This window comes from Pleurodeles waltl, chromosome 6 (assembly GCF_031143425.1).
Source record: "Pleurodeles waltl isolate 20211129_DDA chromosome 6, aPleWal1.hap1.20221129, whole genome shotgun sequence".
In the NCBI taxonomy this organism is placed as follows: domain Eukaryota; kingdom Metazoa; phylum Chordata; class Amphibia; order Caudata; family Salamandridae; genus Pleurodeles; species Pleurodeles waltl.
In genome coordinates, this window is record NC_090445.1 from 409,473,162 (window position 1) to 409,495,007 (window position 21,846).

Consider the following 21,846-nt stretch of genomic DNA (forward strand, 5'->3'; position numbering starts at 1 on the left):
CTGGGAGCAAGTGGTTTAATGCATACAAATCCTATTTTGAAATAGCCTAGGGAAACTTTATAAACAGCCACGAGTGTTTAATTGAGAGCCTGTAAAATACTGGAGGCAAGTTGCAGAGAGCGCGGCCAGCCTCACGGTCCGAGCAGCTCTGTGTGAGGAATGCACTGATCGCGGGGGCGGACACCGAAGATGAATTACAATCTGGAAAGAATTTCTGCATATTCAGGATCTCCGGTAGGGGGAGAAGAACACCTGCTGGATGGTTCACTCGAGTGAAATCAAAGTGATTCAACGTGTTGATTGCATAACGGTACCACTGCGTGACCCTGTAAAGAGTAATTTACTGTTAGTCGGACGGAAGGCGTAAAGCAGGGGTCTTGGTGGGTGAACATGAAGAGAAGAACGACATTAGTGGGTAAGGTACCATTCATGGACGTCAATTCACCAGCATGCCAGGGGTAGCGGAAGTGACATCACATGCCCTTTGACCTTCAGATTCACTCACTTACACATAACCCCCCCACACACACTGTCATGTAAACACACAATCACCCCAAAGCAAGCACTCAACATACCTTTAAAACTATTCTTTGCATACCTCGGGTGCTAGGGAAGGTTATATGCTTGCTAATTGTGCTCCATTTTTTAAAATTACACTAGTAGTGAAAAATAAACATTATTCACTATTAGTATAATACAAAATGGAACTCGATTAGGGCTCCACTCTCTTTGTTTTCACTATTTTTTTAATTTACTAATAGTGAATAATGTTTCATTATTCACTATTTAGTGTAATAAAAAAAATTGAGAGAAAACAAAGAGAGTGGAAGCCTAACCGACAGACAAGCAGCCACTGTGTTCCTGGCATTGAATTTGCCACCTCTGAGGCAAGGGGTCGCAAAGACAGTGCTAGGGGTCGCAAGGGGCAAGCTAGGCGTCCATGGTCCAAATTAAGAAGAGAGATTAAAAAGAGGGCAGTTGGTGCATTGATGTGTTTCACTTGGAATCCTTTCTGCCCACCATAGGAACTAAAAACATCTCATGCTTTTTCATTATGGGGAGGGGGGGTTGGGGGAGGTGGGCATCGGAAGGGGGGGGGGGTTGCATCCATTGCGCCCGCACCGCCCTGTGTCCCACATCTAGATTTTTAGATGACTCAAGAGGGTTTTGTTTTATGAAAAAGTAACTCCCCATTGGGTAGACAAGAGCCACTCCAAGGTAAGCCAGCCTTTGGCTGATTTCGCCCATCCTAGCCCCATGCCATGATAGGCCCCTTATTGAAAGACCCTTCTGGAGCCCTCCTCTGCATTCGATCACCACAAACTGACTGACATGCGTCCTGGGAAATTGACCTTAAAGTGGGGGTACATTTATAATGTCCCAAAGATGCAGAGGGTGTTCTTCTATTGCGTCAGACTCTGTTACTACCCTCTTGTAAATCAGGTCCTTAATATTTGCGTCACTGTGGTCTTACATCACCTGGGAAGTAAAAGTAATTTTATGTTTGCAGTACAAGTTTGTTCATGAAAAGGACTGGAGTGCAAATCACTGATAGCTCATAGCCAACGAACAGTCAGCTCGCAACCAGCCAATACAGTAAGCTTACCTCCCGTTGGAAGCTGTTACACAAACTATTCACAGCTATCTCACAACCAATTCACGACCCAGCCACGTGCAAATCAATCACGGCCACTCACATCGACCCAAATTACATCAAGCTTACAGCTAACTCACAGCCAGCTCGTGGAGACATAAGGTCTGATTCACAAGGCAGCTCATACCCACCTCGCAAAGTATTTACACCTAACTTACAGCCAGCTCACGGAGAAATAAGATCTGATTCACAGGCAGCTCATACCCAGCTCGCAAAGTACTTACATCTAATTTACAGCCAGTTCGCATCTTAATTACAACCAACTTAGAATCAAAACACAACCAACTGCGACATATATACAACAAATCATAGTAGTCAACTCTACATATAGCTCAAATATTTTCTGACAAAAGGCAGCAATAAACATTCTTGATGCTGATTTTCAGACGCATTTCAGTGTCCGAAAAGATTATGACAACTTTTTTATGTCTGACTCAACAACTCATCTCATGGTAGACCTTACGTGATCACGAGAAATACAAAATTAAGTAGAAATATTGCATGAAAGACATTGGTTCCAATCACATGTTGATTTTATTGAGCACACGATTTGTTTGTGCAGATGTTTTACACCTCCGCTAAGAAAGAGTGCTTGCACAGGACTTTTTTGATTTGTGGGAAACCTTAGACTCAATGCATTACAGCTAGGTTGGTCAGGCCAATGATCAAGGCTATTGGCCTGATACATTTATTATGAAAAGTTATGACAAAGCCAGTAGGCCTATCATATATATTGCAAAAAGCATAAGTGAAAGCCAATAGGTATGTAAAGGTTGATTTTTATTACACTGTGGTAATGCATGTAGACTGCTATTTTGTTGCATGGAATTTCAAAGCTAACTGTAGTAGTTAAGGGATCTGGTGTTGGGTTATCCTCTCTGACAAACTTTGGGGGTAGATGATTTGTAATTCTTGTTAGATCGTTTTAGAAAGAGTTTTATATTGTTTTCCCACTGTGCATATTCAGGTGTTCATGACTATATGTCTGATAGTTGCCTTGTGGGAAAGCTTATGCACAGTACAGCATGCCTGAATTGGTTATGGTGACAAGCCAATGATGAAGGCCATAGGCATCATAGGTTCATTGGGAAAAGTTATGTTAGATGCCATAATTATTATCAGTTTATTATAAAACTTAACAATAAATGCAATAGGCCTGACTAATTTATTGCAAACAGAATATATTAAAGCCAACAGGCCTTTAAGGGTAGACTGTAATTACACTGTTTTCACGCCTGTAGGCAGGTATTTTGTTACATGGAATCTCACAGCAAAAAATAATAGGCAAGGGTTGCAATGTTGGCTAACAACCTTGGTAAACCATGAATTTGAAAGATTTACTCTGTGCTAATCCTTGCATGCAAGACCCTCTTAGAAGGGATGCCAGGTTAAAATGTCTGCCAGGCTCCTGCATTAAAACATCTTGAAAAAATGCATACATACATATACATTCATCTTTATGAACACATAGATGGACTTTGAATCAACCCTCTACTGCCATTGGTCTTTTGGAGTGTCATTCACATTCTGTTTCCGCTCATGACAGCATACAGCATGATGCAAGGAGGCAGCCTACTTTGGCCTTTGGCTCTATTTTCCTTTGAGTAACACCTGCTTGAAAATAAATGTGCTTCAGCATCAGAACCAGTAAGATAGCCCTTTACTTTTCCATTTTCTCCCTTTATGGTCCCCTTCCAGTTTTCTGTTCTTTTTTATTTTGTGTGTGTTTTTAAAAGTATTCTGCAGGTCTCCAGACAGTGCTACCAGGCTGCTCACTTGCAACTAATTTCATCTGCATTCTATGTGGTCAGTGTTTCTAATCTGGGAAGCCATCTTGAAATGGCATAGTCCATAGTGTATTCATGATCTGCTGTTCCAAAATGGCTGCTGTGTTTAGTAGCAATATGTCAGCCTTCTTGGATCAGTACAACAATGATACTCTAAGCACAATACCATCCCAAGATGGCTGCTTACTTCGATGTTTACTGTGCAGCCATTTTCAAATGGTGTTTGCATAGGGTACCTTTGCTTTACCTCGCTAGGATAGCCAACACGTTGCTTCTAAACACAGCAGCCACGCTGGAGCTTTAAAACAACTAAACTTCAAATACAGAACAGTTGCAAGATGGCTGCTTGCTTCTGTGTTTATTTATTTTTATTGGAAGAAAATGCTTGCCTTTAGGCTGTGGGGTGTTTATTTTTTTCAACTATTTTTCTTTTAATTGATCTTGCATACACTTGTTAAGTTTGCACATGTTTTGCTGGAAATGGGTAAGTGGGTGAATGAAAGAGTTAGTGGGTGCAAGGTGATTCACAGAGTGCATGTATGATGAAATACTGAGTGCCTAAATTCACCAGTGACAGAAGAGGCTCAACCTATAAGCTAGACCTATTTTCATTGACTGTGCTAGGTAGTTTAGTGTGTCAGTTCTCTTTGCAACTGGCCTTACGTGTAGAACATGTGTTTAAAGTGAACATCTGGTCAGTTTCTCATTCATTCGTACTCTGGCTTTTTAGGATAGTCAGGCTTCCGTTTGTGAAGCTGAAGACACAACAGTTGCACCCTTCACTTCACTACACAAGAAAAGTAACACTTTTCTGTTCTAAGCAAGGACAGCCAGAAGCCAATCGTGGTTATGGAACAATATATAACATACTAGCCAATTACAAATTCACTGAATAGGTGGGTCAGTCAAGAGAGAAAGTTATGAATTGGTTATAGTGACAAGCCAGTATAAAGGCCATAGGCATCATAGGTTCAAAAGGGTGCTTGTAACTGGAAAACAGAGCATTGCTGTCAGCAGGGCAGGAAGTAACTAGACTGAAGTTGCTGTGTGTGGGAGGACTATAGGAAGTGACCTTCATGAAACAGGGCACCGTGAGAACTTGGCAGGAAGCACTCAGCCTTAAGTGTGTCGGTAGGAGTGAAGTGATTGATGTTAAATTAGCACCCGGCCAACACCAAGAGATTAATCCATAGCTTGGAGAGTCTTCATAAAAGTAGGCCTAGTGCTTGGTCGTTCAGCAAAGTAGTTTCCCTTACCACGAAATACAGCCTGTATTTGACTTGGCTCCCCTGAGTTGGATTTGTTCCAGTTTCAGGGTTCTGGGGCCAGCACATGTGATCACTTCTTCTGTTGTCTTTAGCATTGCCTTAATAAGGGTTGTTGATTAAATGAATGGTATAGGTTTTACCTGTCCTTCTAAAATATTGCCTTCTTTAACAGTGCTATATAGTATTGACAGTAGTAGCCTTCCTCGATTAAAGGGACTCTCTTCAGAAACAGTGACCTTCTGTAATAGTGAACTTCATTAACAACAGTGACTCTTCAGTAACAGTGACCTTCTGTAATAGTGAACTTCATCCAGAACAGTGACTCTCTTCAGCAACAGTGACCTGTAATAGTAAATTTCATCAACAGTGACTCTCTTTAGCAACAGTGACCTTCCTGTAAAAAGTAGCCTTCTTTAACAGTCTTGATCAATAGCAATGATTTTTTGTACCACTAGTAAACTTCATTGACAATAGTGACTGTGTTCGATAAAATTAGCCTTCTTCGGCAATGGTGACATTTGTCGACATAGTATTTATGACAATAGCAAGTTTCTTTTCAATAGTGGACGTCCAAGGGAGCAACATTCATGTCACTGAACTAGTTATTTGAAAACAATCACTCTCCTGCCCATATTAAGTTAATTTTCTGATGATGTTAAGACCGAACATACAGAGTAATTCTCTGAAATCTATTTACAGTTTTCTCTTAGGGTGTATGCTGAGAGTCAGCAGTCTTCCTCTGGATTGGGTCCACTCATTACAGGAAGTGTTATCAATTAAACAATAGTCAAGTTAATCATGTCAGCATAACACAGTCATTGGCAGGATGTTGCTCTGTGTACTTGTTAACACTTTCACTGTACCTGAAGATAAATAGATTTGGCTTACAGGATATTAAGCATCAATCTTATTTATTACCAGAACAAGTTAATTATATGTGTACGGCACTCCTCTGGCAATCGTATGGCCTCATAATGCTGCAGTAGTCTGAATCATCATATCGGTGTGTGTTTTTTGGGTTCTAGTCCATCCCAAAGTCAGTGTTGTGTACAGTGTTTTAAATGCCGGAAAATCACAAATGGTTGTGCTAGATGGTTGGGTGGCAAAAACGTATTCAGTGAGCTGGAAAGGTATACCTTTTGTGTTGGTGTGTGGCTGGATTTCCTTACCATTTGCTATTGAATCTCATAGATCAGTGCCATGCCTGTTGCTTGGGGTTTGAGTTATTCTATGGTTGTCACTGGCTAAGTGGCATGTGAGCGGCATTGGTAGTGTGTGATCTTTTATCTGTTGTGTTGTGTTTATGATGTGAAATTAAATTAAAATGATATGAAAACACTTATGCAGAATATTTTACGGTAGCCCACCTCTAGGCTCTGCCATAGATGTGGATGTCTCTTTAGTGGTTGATGTTGTTGTTGCAGTGTGTGATAGTCTCGCTGACATTTCTGAGATGTGGTGTATACATGTGAGATGTTTCTGAAGTGCTCTGTTGGATTGAGTGGGTTGAGACCTTAATATTTTCTGTTGTGTTTCGTGAAGGCCACCAGATTTCCTCAACACAATGTAAGGAACTGTTCCTAAAATAAAGTAAGAGGACCATACACACCAGTAAAAATAATTCCCCCTAAACACAAGTGGGGATGGGCTGCTACTCAGCACCATATGATCAGCCCCGTTCACACACCACGAGGGACTGATTCAACCTACTGGAAGAAGGATCAAAAAATTGAAGAAAAAAAAACAGATTTAACCACACCGCAGACATAGTCCCTTACCTATGGGGGGAGCTGCCACAAACTCATGGGCGTCATTTAGGGGAATTCTGCACAGTATTTCCTATCCAGAGAGGTTTAACACACACATTTAATGACTGCTCTGAGCAGTTGGTAAATATGTGTGAGGCTTCACTGTGGGGTGATGAGGTGATGGAAAGGGTGGGAGGGGAAAAGGAAGATGCTAGTTTGTGGGAGACTATCACATGCTTCCTCCACACCTTGCTTGGATTAAAGAGGGGTTGGGAAATAGGTCCAGGCTGCAAAGCAGTACTTTCCTAATAAGATTTTACCAGCAGAATTTTCCAGCTGGTAAAATACAGTTTGCTGTTCCTGCATGTGGTAAAACCAGGTGATGGAACAAGCGATTACTCATGACTGAGTGGAGTGAATTCCACACAGGAAATCAGTTCAACTCAAGCCATAATCAGGGCCTTCTAGTGGCAATTAACCACTCAGGTCTGAGAAGTTGTGAGGAGGCCCCTAAAACTTTGGGCCCGATTATGATCTTGGCTGGTGGAATACTCCGTTCCAAATGTGACGGACGGCATAGGATGTAATCAGATCGTAATACAGCGGATGGGATATCCTTCATGTTTGTGGCGGAGTAAATCCATCTACCAAGATCATAATCAGGCCCTTTGTTTTTAAAACAGTGACAGCTTAATGAATTGAAAAGATGGTAAGGATTTTGTTTTTAAATTAAAGAGGGAAGAAAAACAGAACATCCACAAAAGGGGGGACTTTCTTGTGGCCTCTGTGACAGCCTGAAGTCTTCAGCCGCCACGCACTCCTTAATGAATTAGTAAAAGATTTATATAGCCCAAAAAGTACGCCCCAGGGCTTCATGATGGAAAAACAATGCTGCTGTTGAGGGACTGGCCTTTTAGTGACCGGGAATACCAACTGAGATGCTTTTGAGCAGGATTTCCTATAACAGCATAAGAGTTGACTTAATTTGTAATACTTAATTGCAAGTCCATAAGAGAGATGCCAAACAATATGGGAGGTCAGGAAGACTTTCAATGGATGTCATTAAAGGTACCCTTGCGAACCCTGGCACTCCCCTTGCAATCTCTGAGATGCAAAAGTAGTGCCAGGACCAGAAACAAAGCAGGGCACTTATGTGTCCTATTTAGTTTCCAGTGCATCACCCCAGGTAGAACATTTACATTTATTAGCCTGTCAAACAAAGTTTGTAAAACAGACATTCTGAAATGCAATACACAGACTAATGAATTCAATTGATGCTATTATGCAAAGGTGTAACAAACATCTCCAAAGCTGCCCCCACGGTGCTGGTTCCCACTGTTTATTGTTGCCCTTTTGCCACAAAAGCAAAGGACACTCAGAAGCAGGAGACAAGGAGGGCTGGATAGTCCCCCATGATGTGCATGTCCTTACAAGGAAGGTATGGGGCCTTTCTGAGGTGTGGCTTGCAGTTTCTCTGCTATCTGGAGACAAATTAAATTGTTGCAAGACAATTCTCTGAGGACTTCATTGAAAGTCCCATGGTAATCCTTACGGGGTCAGTAGCAGTAACTTGCTTAATTGGGGTTACAAGATCCATGGTAACTCCATAAAGCCCATACATTTATTTGACTCAGACATTGCAGGCACTGATAATAGCTGAAATTACTGGGTAAAAGTTGGTATTGATTTGGGGAATTGTAAGGGGACTAGGGTGTGATATTCTTGATTTCCTGTGTACTTCCTCATTTCTGAAGGCCTTCTCAGTCTACACCTCATAATGCCCAGTAATTGCAACCACCCCACCTCACAGCTCTACCCATGCACTGTGTATCTGTAATTGTGGTGTGCAGGGAGTCACCACCATAATGCCCTAAATCTATGGTTTGCCTTTGCTGTGTGTGGGGGTGCATGAAGTGCAACAAACCCAGATCAATCAGCAGGGTATCCATGAGATGGTAAGGCATCCTAGCTGGCTGGTTTCTTTCCCCAGACCACAGTACCTTCTGCAAATGTCAAGATTTTAATTTCTTAGAGTAGTGTGAGATGAAACAGGAGCAAAAGTGAGTTTAGATGAGAACTAAGAAAAGTGGAGGTAAGAAGGGAGTTATTGAACAAGTGGCCTGACAGGAAGATGGAATATGGAAAGTAGATGACAGGGAAGGAAAACAGCCTTTACAACGTAATGACTTTACACACAATGCCTCTACCACGCATTGCCTTCACAACGCAAGCCTTTGCCACAAATTTGCCATTACAACACATGCCTTTACACCACAAAGTAAGTGCATGTAAATATGTAAGTGTAAAATAAGTGTATTTTATATGTTTTCTATGTCTATGGGCTAGTGGATATATAGGAAATAGAAGGGGCCACATTTGTTTATTGGTTGTATGTTTGAGAAGGGCCAGGAAGAAGACCGTGATGGTTGAAATGCGTCGCCCTATGGTTTGTTTAATGGAATTATGGAGTGAATAAAGACCAGTAATCTGCAATCTGCATGGAGTGCCAGTGTTTGAATTTCTTGTGGAGTATATATTAAATGGGTCCTGTGCCCATTTTCTGAGCAGCAACCTCGACAGGCAAGCGCTGGAAGAACCACAGGACTTTTCCTTGATATATATATATTTATATATATATATATATATATCTATATATCTATATATAAAATATATATATTTAGGGGTATTGGTTGGTAAGGATGTTTTTAAGGTTTAAGGGTGGGTAGAGGTATGGGATGGTAAAGGTAATTTGAAAAATGGAGGTTTGGGGTGGTGTCCCGCCAATTCAAAAATGGTGTTTATCTATCTATCTATCTATCTATCTATCTATCTATCTATCTATCTATCTATCTATCTATCTATCTATCTATCTATCTATCTATCTATCTATCTATCTATCTATCTACAGACACACACAAACACACACACACACACATATATGGTTAGGTAGTTATAGTTAGGACCCAGTTTGTATAGAAAACGTTTTTTTTTACGTTTTACTAATAACTTTGGCACTCTTTTATGAATCTTCACAAAATATAAAAAAAATGATAAAATGCTCACTTTAGTGTCTGTCTGAAAAGGTTTTAGGGAGATCTGTCAAGCGGGGGCTGAGAAAAAGGACGGGAGGTCCCAAAATGCTTTTTCCCCATACATTTTTCTGTAGGGATTTTTAACAGAAATAGCGCCTGAACCACTGTACGAAATTTCACCAAATTTAGCAGAAAGGTAGCTCTTGGTCCTGAAAGCAACCTTTTTGTTATTTGGTGTAAATCCGTTCAGTAGTTTTTGAGAAATTAAATCTAAATTTGTATATATAGCAATGTGAAGGCTCAGCTAACCCCCCAGATCTCGTGCTGAAATCTGATTGGCTGCCACCACTTCAACATGGAAGTGTTAACAGCCATGTTGGGACTTGGCTTCAGCCGAGTCCCAGTAGAAAAGATAAAAAACAAAAAGAGCCATGGTAGGGACACCCTGAACCCTTAGCTTTGGTCCCAGAAGGACTCCCCCCAGAGCAAAAAAACTTAAAAAAAAAATCAGCAGGAATTGCAGCGGATATGTGGATCCACTGAAAATTAAGAAAAAAAAACAAGCATGGGCTCCCACGCCTCTTTAAGTGAAGACCCTGGGTGGGCCAGGTCCCAGGGGCACTAAAGTTTTGAATGTGGGGACGACGGCGCGCAACCCCTCCTGCAACCCTGGGAACCACCACCTCCTTGGGGCTAACATCAGTCTCCCCAGCCCTCCCGCCACAGCCTTGTGGACCGCCACCTCCCCAGGGCTAATATCTCAATCAAATGTGGGGGTGCCACCCGGCCCGCAGCCCTGGGGACTGCTACTTCCCTGGGGCTAAAATTAAGTATTAAACCCCGGCCTCAAGGACCACCACATTCCCGAGGCTACCTAACATTGGAGGGGGCTGCTCAGCCCCTCTTGTGGTGCCGAAAATGGCCCTGGGACTGCCACCCTCCCCAGGGCCGGCTCCTGCTATGTCCCACGAAGTGCACCCCTGGGACACAGCTGTTTGCTCTGACTTGGCGGGAGCTTTGACAGCTCCCGTTAAGTCAGAGCAAACACTCTGGTTACAGCAAGTGAGAGCTGTCAAGCAGCTCTCTCTTGCTGGAAGCGGAGGTCTCCTCTGATTCCCTGCCTGAAGAGATGTAGGCAGGGAATCAGAGGAAACAACTGCTCTCACAGACTGGGAGCTCCATGTTTAGCAGCACCCTATCTGTGACAGCAATGTTGGCTCCCGCAGGAGGCGGGGAGCTGGCTGGGACCAGAGGGGTCTTCAGGCTCCCCCACAGTCTGCAACGGTGGTGACTTGGTGCTCAGGGGCACCCAGGTGACATGGTCGGGCCCCGGGGGATGGTGTCTGCGTGGCCAATATCGACCTGGGGAGGGGGTTACATTCCCCCCAACCCCTATAAAAATAAAGTGTCTAGGCTGGGCTCCAGGGGAGGGGGTCGCGGGCTGAAGGGGGGGGGCATGTGACTCCCTAGAAAGAAAAAAAAATGTTAACACTGGACCCTGGGAGATGGGCCGGAATCGACCTGAGGAAAGGGGCCGCATGGCCCCCTTTACCCCAAAATATTTTAGAAGGCTGGGCCCTGGGGGAAGGGGTCCCAGGGGCTAAGACTGGCCCAGGAGGGGAGCCACACTGCCCTTTCCCCCAAGAATAGATACGTTAACGCAAGGCCCCAGGGGATGGGGTCCCCATGGCCAATATGAGCCGGGGTAGGGCTTTCCCCCCAAAAAAACAAATTTTAGAAGGCCAGTGTGATATCTTCACCACCTTTATTAGATTTTTCTCTCTTTTTGTCTTTCTCTTTTTCTATATGATTAGTAGTCCGGTTGGGTTGCATTCCATGCAGGATGTTATGTTTTGAAATAGATTGTGAGAAGAACTATTGAGCCACCTTGACACAGATGGTTTTTCTGTGGCTGGAGTTTCCAGTACATCAAGAATAAACCTTATCTCTTTTCTACAAGAGCTTCCAGATTCATTTTACATGTGGTAAAGCAATTTTCTATTAATTAAAATTTTTAGAGCCAGGTCCTGGGGGATGAGGTCCCTGGGGCCGAAATTGGTCAGGAGAGGGGGGCCATGCAGACATGCAACCAACTCCCACTGCACATGACCAAGGCGGTGTGCTTCGTGGGGCTGCATGGTTAGGGTGGTTACAGCAGGCGCTATGGCCAAGCCCACCATGCACAGCCATGCGCAGCTCAAGTTTGGGAAGGCCATGCGCAGAGTTGGTTGGATTAACGTATAGTAATGAAAAGTACTTTATGTTAAAAAAGCATACAAATTCACTGAAAAAAACAAAGATTACAGGGGCATTACAGTTCGGAAATGGAATTAAAAAAACATGAAAATTCACATAGAAAGCAAAGCTTACAGGGATGTTTTAGTTAGGTTTACATTTTAAACTTATAAAACTTTAGAAATTCACCTGTTATAGTTAGAGCTATCTCAAGTAACTATAACTTGTGCCCTAACAAAACTATAGAGGGAGCTGCATCATACTTTAGGAAGATGTGTCCAGAAGGTACAGGAAAAACTGATTCCAAACTGTAGAAGTATCTCACCACGCAATATTGTACGAGCTGCTTTGAAGAAACAAAATTAACAGGATTAAAATATTGTAAGAGTAGGCATCAAACATATTGAGAAGCAGAGCAAAGCTATAGGAGAGATTTCCTTAAATTTTAGTAGGAGCAGCTTCCAAACTTCAAAGGGAAGTGGCTCAGTACTACAGAGGGAACTGATTGCAAACCTAAGGAAGAGGAAGCTTCAGTCTACAGAGCTCATAGTCATTAAATTATATGAGGAACTTCCCTCAAACTCTGAGATGGGCTGGCTGTCCCCAAACAACAGAAGAGTTATTCCCAATCTTCTTCAGGAGCTTCACCTACATATGTGAACTATTAAATGTGATTTCTTCAAACTATAGGAGGAGCCAGTGGATGATTTCAAGGAGGTTTGCACTTGAGAATCTTCGACTTGTTAATTTATGTCCCCTCAAACTTTGACCTCTTATTTCTGCAAGCAGTGACAAAGAAGGCTTGTGAGTGAACACATCTCCAAAGAAGCATTTGCGTTGTTAAAGCAGTGCTTGCTCTCTTCCTTTCTGTCCTCCTGAGATCATTCATTTTGTGATCAGCTATATGGCGGCTTAGACAAACACAATGTGAAATATGTTTGCTGTGTAACCTAAACTTCACCTTACACTTATCGTTCTGCTCTGAACATTTTGGCATAAAGTCAGACGCTGCTGCTGGGATATAATTCACCAGACACAGTTGAACTTTAGAGCCATCCAGGCTTTCTCTAGTCCTTATATGGTACAGTGGAAACACTGGGTCCAACTATAGGAAAATAGTTACTGCATTGATTGACCTGGCATCAAATGAAGCAGCCTAACGGCATAATCAGGAATGTTGAGTGTCAGAAGGCATTTGAAGCCCCAAAGCAGATGTTCTGAAATGATGGAAGACATGGGGGAAGATGGTGGGCTGATCCCGCCTCAGAGACTGGCTTCTTCTGCTTGCCCCCATGAACAAAGCTGACCGCACTAAGGTAGCCAGGCTATGGTTTCCTATGTCTTGTGTTTCTTCTCTGGCACATGTCACTTCGCTCTCAATTCCTAACTGGCGTCAAGCACCTGCAGAGGATTTTTCTATGTGGCAGCTGTGCGGCTGGGGACGGCGCTGCTTGCCGGGTGTACGCAGGCTCCCACGAACTGCACTTGGCGGTCCACAGTACTTGATAGGCTCTTTGGTGGCATATTGGCGTCTCCGCATTCCAATGCACTCTGAGGAAGGCATGGGGCTCGCAATTCAACAGGAGCCCCCTCCGAGGAAAACAAAGTGGATGCTGCAGAAAGCGAACTTTATAGACAGATACCGCCAGTAGATTCTAGAAAGCAAGAAAAAGGGGCAACAAAATCCAATAGTTGTAAAGAGACGCACAAGAAAAATGGTACAAACACAAAAGAAAAAGGAGTGGTCCATTCTTTGTTCTTCTTTCTATTTATTTTTTTCTTTTATCGCTTCATAGAGTACCAACATACTACAGCCAATGCGTTTCGCCTGTTTAAAGGCTTCCTCAGGGCAAGAAAGTTGAACCTGTAGGTGTCTGTTGTGACCCCCTTGCCAAACATGGCATTAATGTCTATTTGAAGACTATGAATTCTAAATGTGATTACTGCCTAGACTACTCAGGTGCCTAAGTCACATCATAAGCGTACTCAGCCATTAAAACTTCCACGGATATTGACCTAAGAAGCGGAGGCGTCTTGTGCTTTCTGCCTAGAGGCAGCCTTTAAACAGGTAAAACACGTTGGCTGTGATATTTTGGTGCTCTATGAAGCAATAAAAGAAACAAGAAATAGAAAGAAGAATAAACAACTGACTACTCCTTTTTCTTATGTACAATTTGTTGGATTCACAGATTCAGTGGGCTCACTAACCTCCAATAAATTGAGATAACAAAAAGCTTTCCTCTAACTCATGTCCGACACATCCTCACCCTTTTGGGCGAGCTCAAATATGTCTACCTGAACAGGATGCCATGTTGGCTCTCAGCGATCTCAAGGAGACAGTGAACTGATTTAGATATGGTTTATTTATCAGTGATAATGTCTTATAACCAACACTGCTGATCTAAGAATGTTCACAATTATGCAAGGCTTGGGCCTCTTTTTCTAAGGGTTGGGGTGTCTCTGGTTGAGGCCTTTTCTTCTGCTTTTCAGGGTAGCAACTGTGGGTATCCAGGGGGCATGGGGTGGCAGTCTTTTAGGGCTGTCTCAACCACCAACAGTCTTAGGGTAGGGATGATTCCGCCTGCTAGAGATGAGGGAGAGTTCCTGCAGCAGGTTGTGGGGGGTTGAGGGAGGGGTGGGGGTTTGTGGCAAAGAGAAACGGATAAAGATTTTGCAATTGGCTGATTGGGCGCTCAGAGGGGTGAAATAAGTCAAATTAATCAAAGGTTGCAATCTGAGTTGACACTTTTGGGGGTGCACATAGGGGCTGCTTTTCAGTTAAGGGTGGTTGTGTTTGGAATGTAAGCTATGCAGCAATGATCAGATTAAAGTGGATGTGCTGAAATGTTCCTGGTCTGAATTCCTCCAGTAAACAACAGCTAGTACGGTAGGAGGATAAAATGTAAAGCCTGCATATAATATCATTAACAGAGACACCCCTTGCTTACAAAGACCATCTCTTGCTTAAACAGCTTGGCTGCAATCTTGTAGCATGTAACTCGCAAAATGTTTAAATCGGGGGGTGGCTATCTTGGCAGCTAACAATTTAGATTTTAAGGTTTTGAAAACTGCTTCTGATGCAAGGGGTAGATGGGCGATTGCACAGCTAGCCATACTTGGTCAGAAATTTGTAGTCTATGCTTTTTATGGGCCAAACGTGGATAACCCCGAAATGTTGAATATGCTCTGTCTAGAATTATTAGATTGGCCTGATCAGATATTACTACTGGGAGACTTTAACTGTACACTATAGATTCAACTAATCATTCTACCTCTCCCTGTGTGGTCAAGACTAGGGCATCTAGCCAGGAATTGCATTGGTTGCATGGGCTTGTGGGTGCATGGAAAGCATTATATCCGACTACACCAGGTTACACGTTCTATTCATCTCCACTTAAGCACTATTCAAGGATAGACATGATTTTCATTAAAAGAGGCTCTCTTCAAAATGTGGAAATGAAGGCCTGCCCTAAGATCATGTCTGTTCATAATCCCATATTACAGCTACTAAATGTATCGGGCGGGGGCATGGTCAGTTTTCATTTGTTCGCCATCTTCTCACCAATCCTGATTACTGTAAGGTCATGTAAAATTCTCTCACTGAATTTGTGGGTGTTAATACAAGCACCCCTTTGCCACTGGTGGTGTGGGATACAATGAATGCTTATATTTGGGGTATCAGAGGGCAGTTTATTTTTTGCCAAAACAAGTAGTGGAAAATGGCCCTCTCTGAAGGGTCACCCCGTACTTTTTGCCCTCTTCCTACTCTTTCTGACTTCCCTTTTGTTGGCTTTAGGACTCTAGGCACTTTACCACAGCTAACCAGTGCTAAAGTGCAAGTGCTCTCTCCCTTAAACATCGTAAAATTGGCTCTTACTCAATTGCCATATTTAATTTACTTATAAGTCCCTAATAAAGTGCACTAGACGTGCCACGGGCCTGTAAATTAAATACTACTAGTGGGACTGCAGCACTGCCACCCACATATGTAGCCCCTTACCCATGTCTCAGGTCTGCCATCAGAAGGCCTCTGTGTTCAGTTTCACTGCCACTTTTCCTTGGCATGTAAAAGTACTTGTCAAGCCTTAAACTCCCCTTTTTCTACATATAAGTCATCCCTAAGGCAGGCCCTAGGTATCCCATGGGGCAGGGTGCTATGTAAGTAAAAGGCAGGACATGTACTTATGTGTTTTAAATGTCTTGGTAGTGAAAAACCCACAAATTTGTTTTTCAGTGCTGTGAGTCCTGCTTCTCTCATAGGCCAGCTCTTATATACTTTCAAGTGGAAGGTTCTGATCTGGAAGGAGTAGCCCTGTCATGTTTAGTACGGGCAGAATGGTAATACAAAATCCTGCTTACTGGTTAAGTTGATTTCATAATACTATTTTAGAAATGCCACTTTTAGAAAGTGGACATTTCTCTGCACTTACTGCCTTCCGTGCCTTACAGCTTATCTCCAATCCATGTCTGTGCTGTGCTGGTTGACAGCTCACCTTGTGCATTCCACCCAGATAGCCATAAACACAGGACACTGAGCTGCATCTGCATTCATCTGCATACAGATGGGTTTCTCTGGTCAGGAAGGGTGGAAGGGCTCACACACTTCAAGGCCGAGTGACCTACACTCACACAAAGGAATTATAACTCCCTGCAGGCCACCTGGCAGACAGTGCTGGGTTAAAAGTGGAACTTGGCCACTTCAAAACCACTCTTTGAAGTTTCTCCCACTTTAAATGCAGTTTTGGCTGTATATATACTAGGTCTCTGACCCCACTAAATCAGACACTTCTGGATCTACAACTGGACTCTGTCAGAGGGAGTGCCTGGCTGCCCAAAGTACTCATCTGGACTGCTTTTTTGGAAGGACTGCTGCCCTGCTTGTTTCTCTGCTGCCTGCTGGCTCCTGAATCTGCTGGAAGGACTCTGCCTTCCCCACAAGTGCTCGCCAAGGGCTTGGATTGAGCTTACCTCCTGTTCTGAAGTTGCAGGGCCACAAAAACTTCACCCAGGAGAAGAAAATCTCTGTGCGTTGAAACATTGATGCAACGCCTTCAGAAATCAATGCAACGCCTGCCATGTGGCTGAAAAAATCGCTGCATCGCCTTCCGGATCAACGCAGCACCTACTTCTTCTTACCAGTGCGTCAAGGATTTTCAACACATCGTCCTTGGGTGTCAAAATATCCATGCATCGCAGTGGGGAACCAAGGCTGTAGTCCTGGAAATCAACATATCGCCTTGCAGCGTGGAAAGAAACAACGCATCGTCTGTGCCAGAAAATCCGATGCAGTGCCTTATTTTTCTCCACATCTCCTCCTCTGCAGCCCCTGTGCAGTGTTATTTTTTACGCATCCCAGGTACTATGTGATATAACGATACAACCACTGATTCTTAAGGATTGAGACTCATTTAAACTTTTAAAAAGTGATATCTTGACTTGTGCATATTGTATTCTTTGCCGTTTTGGTCATATTTTATTCAGATAAATATCATCTATTTTTCTAAACTGGTGTAGAGTGCGTTTTGTGGTGTTTTCACTGTGTTATTGTATGAGTTATAGTGCACATGGTTTACACATTGCCTTTTAAGTTAAGCCTGCCTGCTCTGTGCTAAGCTACCAGAGGGTGAGCACGGGATCATTTAGGTTGTGTTGTTACTTACCCTAACTAGGATTGTGGTCCCTAGTTGGACAGGGTGCTTGCTTCTGCCAAGTAGAGACCCAATTCCTAACAACAAGGATATACATAATAATGACAGACAGCTCAGCCAGGCAATTGTGCAATAGGAAACATCTCACACTTTAGCAGTAAGTTTTGGGAGTCATGATGAGCGAACCCTTCATGTTCAACTTAGGAATAAATGGCCCCAGCTGGGGCAAAATTTGAGGGAGAAGGTGGCTGCCAGCTATCTTACAAATAAGGCTCTACAATATGAATATGGGGAGCAGGTCGGTCGAGTTCTGGCCCATCAAATTTCAGATAGAAAGGATAAGTGTCTGATCCAGTGCATTAAAGGCATTGATGGATTGACTCACATCATTCTACAACATTTTCAAGCAGTTTTCATTTTTGTACCAGGGATCATAGAGCCAATCCCAAACTCTGTGTATGTCAGGACTCATGGGCTATGTTCAGGGCACCAGGCTGCCGGGCTTAAAGGAATCTCAGGCGTCAGCACTTCAAAAAGATATTGCCACTGGGGAATTAGAAGCTGCTCTTGTAGCTCTGCCTCAGGTAAGGCTGCAGAGGAAGATGCAATCTCTTTAGAGTTTTATGAAACATTTAAGGATATCATAGTTCCACCACTCCTTAGGGTAATACAGTGTATTGATGCAGAAGGGAAAGTGCCTGACACCTGGAATATGACTAATATCATGGTATTTGTGAAGAAGAATAAACCTCCAAATGAGATGGGCTTGTACCAACCCATCTCTCTGATAAATGCTGATGCAAAGATCATTGCCAAGGTTTTGGCCATGAGGCTTGTCCCTCTTTTACCAGATTGTGGGGCATATTTATACTCTGTTCGCGCTGAATGTGCATCAAAACATTTGAAGCACATTCGGCGCAAACCGTGCACCATATTTAAACTGTGACGCCCGAGCCCGCGGACGTCAAAATTCCTCTGTGTGCGTCATTTTTTGGATGCGGGAAACTGCCTTGCGTTAATGACATGCAAGGTAGGCTTTCCCTCCCCAAAAGTTACTTTAAGGCCTGTGCACCTTATTTATACTCCAGTGTCATTTTGATGCACAGGAGGGGGCGGGCCTTAAAAAATGGCGCACAGCCTGATGTGCGCCATTTTTTAACACCTGGGAGAGGACAGGCGTTAAGGGACCTGTGGGCTCACTTCCATGGTCTCTGACAATGGAAGGAGTCCAGAGGTGCCCTTCCCTGCGCCCAGGGACACCCCTTGCCACCCTCACCCACCCCTGGAGGACACCCATGGATGGGGAGACCCATCCCAGGTAAGTACAGGTAAGTTGAGGTAAGTATTTTTTTACATTTTTTTAAAGTGGCATAGGGGGGCCTGATTTGGGCCCCCCTACATGCCACTGTGCCCAGTGACCATGCCCAGGGGACAGGAGTCCCCTGGGCATGGCCATTGGACAAGGGGGCATGACTCATTTCAATTGGGGTTGTGGGTCAAAAAATTGCGCAAGTCCGGTTTGAGCCATGATTTGTGCCTCAAACCTGACTTGCACCATTTTTTTACGCACAACCCCCATTTTCCCCTACGCCGGCGCTGCCTGGTTTGAGTCATTTTCTTTTTACTCTGACCAGTCCGCAGCACCGGCTAACGTAATTCCTTAAATAAGGTGCCTGCATGGGGCGTAGGAATGGCGCTAGCCGGCGGTAACATTTTTGGCGTAAACCAGCTCCGGTGCTGGTTTGCGTCAAAAAGTATAAATATGGCCCTAGTATCTACACAGCAACATGATTTTATTCCATGTACAAATACTTCTAGCCATATCAAAACAGCATTGGCCGCCTTTGATGTTGCAGAAAGAACGGGTAAAAAGCGTGCTATGATTCTATTAGATGCAGAGAAGGCTTTTGACCGCGTGGCCTGGGACTGTTTGTGGATGACGATGGGGACCTTTGGGATTGGCGACTGATTCAGTAAATAGGTACAGTCCTGTATACGTTCCCGTCTGCTAAATTGGTCTATGCTAGGATTTCTTCATTACCTTTTAAGATTCAGTGGGGCACTTGGCGGGGGTGTCAACATTTCCCCTTTTTATTTGTACTCTATCTGTAGCCGTATTTATAATCACTTGAGATGAAGGTTGAGGTTTGGCCTATATCTGGTGACTGTGAACTTAAGGTTAGTGCATATGGTGATGACATTGCTATATACTCTTCTAAACCTTCAGTAGCTATGAAATGCATAATTGATGAGGCAGAGACATTCGGTACAGTCTCTAATTACAAATTGAATGTCGCCAAAACTCAGCTGCTGCTGAACTTTAAGCGGGATACTTCAATTTCTGGCATAGTAACCACCACTACCTATCTGGGTATCAAAATAAGTGTACAATTTGATAAGATTTTTAATTTAAATTATGAGCCCTTGCTTCAGTCTGTTATCTTTAAACTACGGCTTTGGAACAGGCTTCCAATAAGCATTATCAGCCATTCATAACTATGAAAGCCCTTCCCAAATTTCTATATTTGTTCCGTGCAATCCCACTTAGGCCCCTGAATTTGTTCTTCAAGAGATTGGAAGGGTCATAAGTAGTTTTATTTAGGGCTATAAGTGGGCTAGGCTTGGTATGCGTTTATTAAAACTACTTTACAGGCGGGGGACTACAGCTGCCTGATTTTAAGTTATATTTTTGGGCCGCATTTGCTGGCCGTTTGCACTATTTGTTTACTCAAGCAGAACCAGGTTAATCTTTTTTAGGCTATCGTTTGCCACTAGGTTCCGAATGCAGGCTCTTTTTTACAGAATAGTAGTCCCCAACTACTGCAAGTGGGTAAGATTTAGGTTTGTCATGGATGCGGTAAATATTTGGTGGGAAATCTGTGCTAAATATTTTTTTAAGCTGATACATGAGAATATGCCATTATTGGACAACCCAGCATTTCTGGAGGTCTTTCATGATCCTATTTGCAAGGCCTGGACTAGATTTCAAGCCACTTTTAACTTTCCTCACCATCATTTTTTAAAATATCTGCAGTTAAGAGACTATTCCTACTCTGGATGTAATCCTAATGAGTCTAGCAGGCTCTAACGTTCTTTCTAGTATGCATAAAGCTGGCCATAAGTCCTTAATTAGCACGCAGTAGCCAGTCGGCAGGGACCTGAAGGAGTACTTGGTCCCGCTCCACATGATGGCATGGACGGCAGGTCGGCAAAGCAGAAATCAGTAAGTGAAAGCAGGCAATGTGCTGGCCAATCAGAAGCACGTAAATTAGAGCAAGGTTGGACGAAGCCAATGGTAAGTTCAGGCAAGTAAACGGAGGATTCTGAGCCTCTTTTAAGATTTACATTTTTTATTTTACTGACAAAGAATTTCGCAGGCAGTCAAAACCTAAAAATGCAAAAACTGCCCAGGAAGATAAAACTTATAATTTTAGCTGGGAGAACAGCCACGTTTCTAGCTCTTTACATAAGTGCAAATAATTGGAAAGCTTGATGTTTTGATTGATAGTGGTAGATATTGCAGATCTTGGCAGCCAGAGAGTTTAAAAAGACCTCCGTGTATGGACCAATGGATCCTAGGAACACAGAGGTGATGAGCATCCATAGATCTCAAAAAACCGAACAGGCATATAATTTTTAAATTGCATCTTCAAAAATGTCAGATCTTTGCAGGTCCAGGCTTTGTGATAGATACATATGATCTTTAAGGTGCTACCTCTACTTATGGGAACACAATAAATGCAAGAAGAGAAGTTGAGATATGAGCCCACCAGTGCTGGCCTAGAACGAAATAGGCAGCTAAATTCTGATGACCTGCATCAACTGTATCATATAATTGGGAAGACCGTGATACACATCATTTAAATAGTCTAATTCTGAAGTAATCATTGACTGAGTAACCTTTTTCTATTCAGAGGTTTGTAGGAGGGGGGTGATTTCTCTTGACAAGCTGAGAAAACAATAGCAGACTGCCTGCAAACATGGATACTGGGGTAGAAAATAGACCTAAATCCGGTGGACACTATTTTTAATATTAACATTTGGCAACCCAAAAGAGAGAAGCTGTGTTCAACTTACATGATCAGCATCTATCTAAAATTAAATGTAGCTAAATTTAAAATTAATGTTTACAAACATAAAAGTTAATTTTTGAGAGTTGATCTGTAACTGGCTCAAAGTTACCCATCCGCAAAGTAATTTTGGTATCATCTGTGTAGCAGAAAAAATCCAAACCAGATGAGAAAGAACCCACATATAGATACTGAACAATGTAGGACATAATGATGATTCTTGATGCACCCTGCAGGAAGAGAACAGAAAAACGATTAATAGCAGGAAAGACCCACAGTTCAGCAACAATGGCTTGAGCCAGCCAAGGGCACTCCCCTCGGTCCAATGCTAAAGAGTCTTTGCAGCAGTTTGGAAAGGGGTATGACCTCTAAGACTGTGAAGAGATCCAGGAGAAAAAGAACTG

General features: G+C 43.1%; 1 long non-coding RNA gene across 1 annotated transcript in view; it reads left to right on the forward strand.

Annotated features, from left to right (window-relative positions):
• The first annotated feature begins 351 nt into the window (after window positions 1–351).
• The window catches only part of LOC138301944 (uncharacterized), a 36,599-nt gene continuing 15,104 nt past the window's right edge, over window positions 352–21,846 (forward strand). Inside the window, exon 1 of the long non-coding RNA XR_011205180.1 lies at window positions 352–415. This is a non-coding gene — a long non-coding RNA (uncharacterized lncRNA). The remainder of the gene's footprint in view (window positions 416–21,846) is intronic.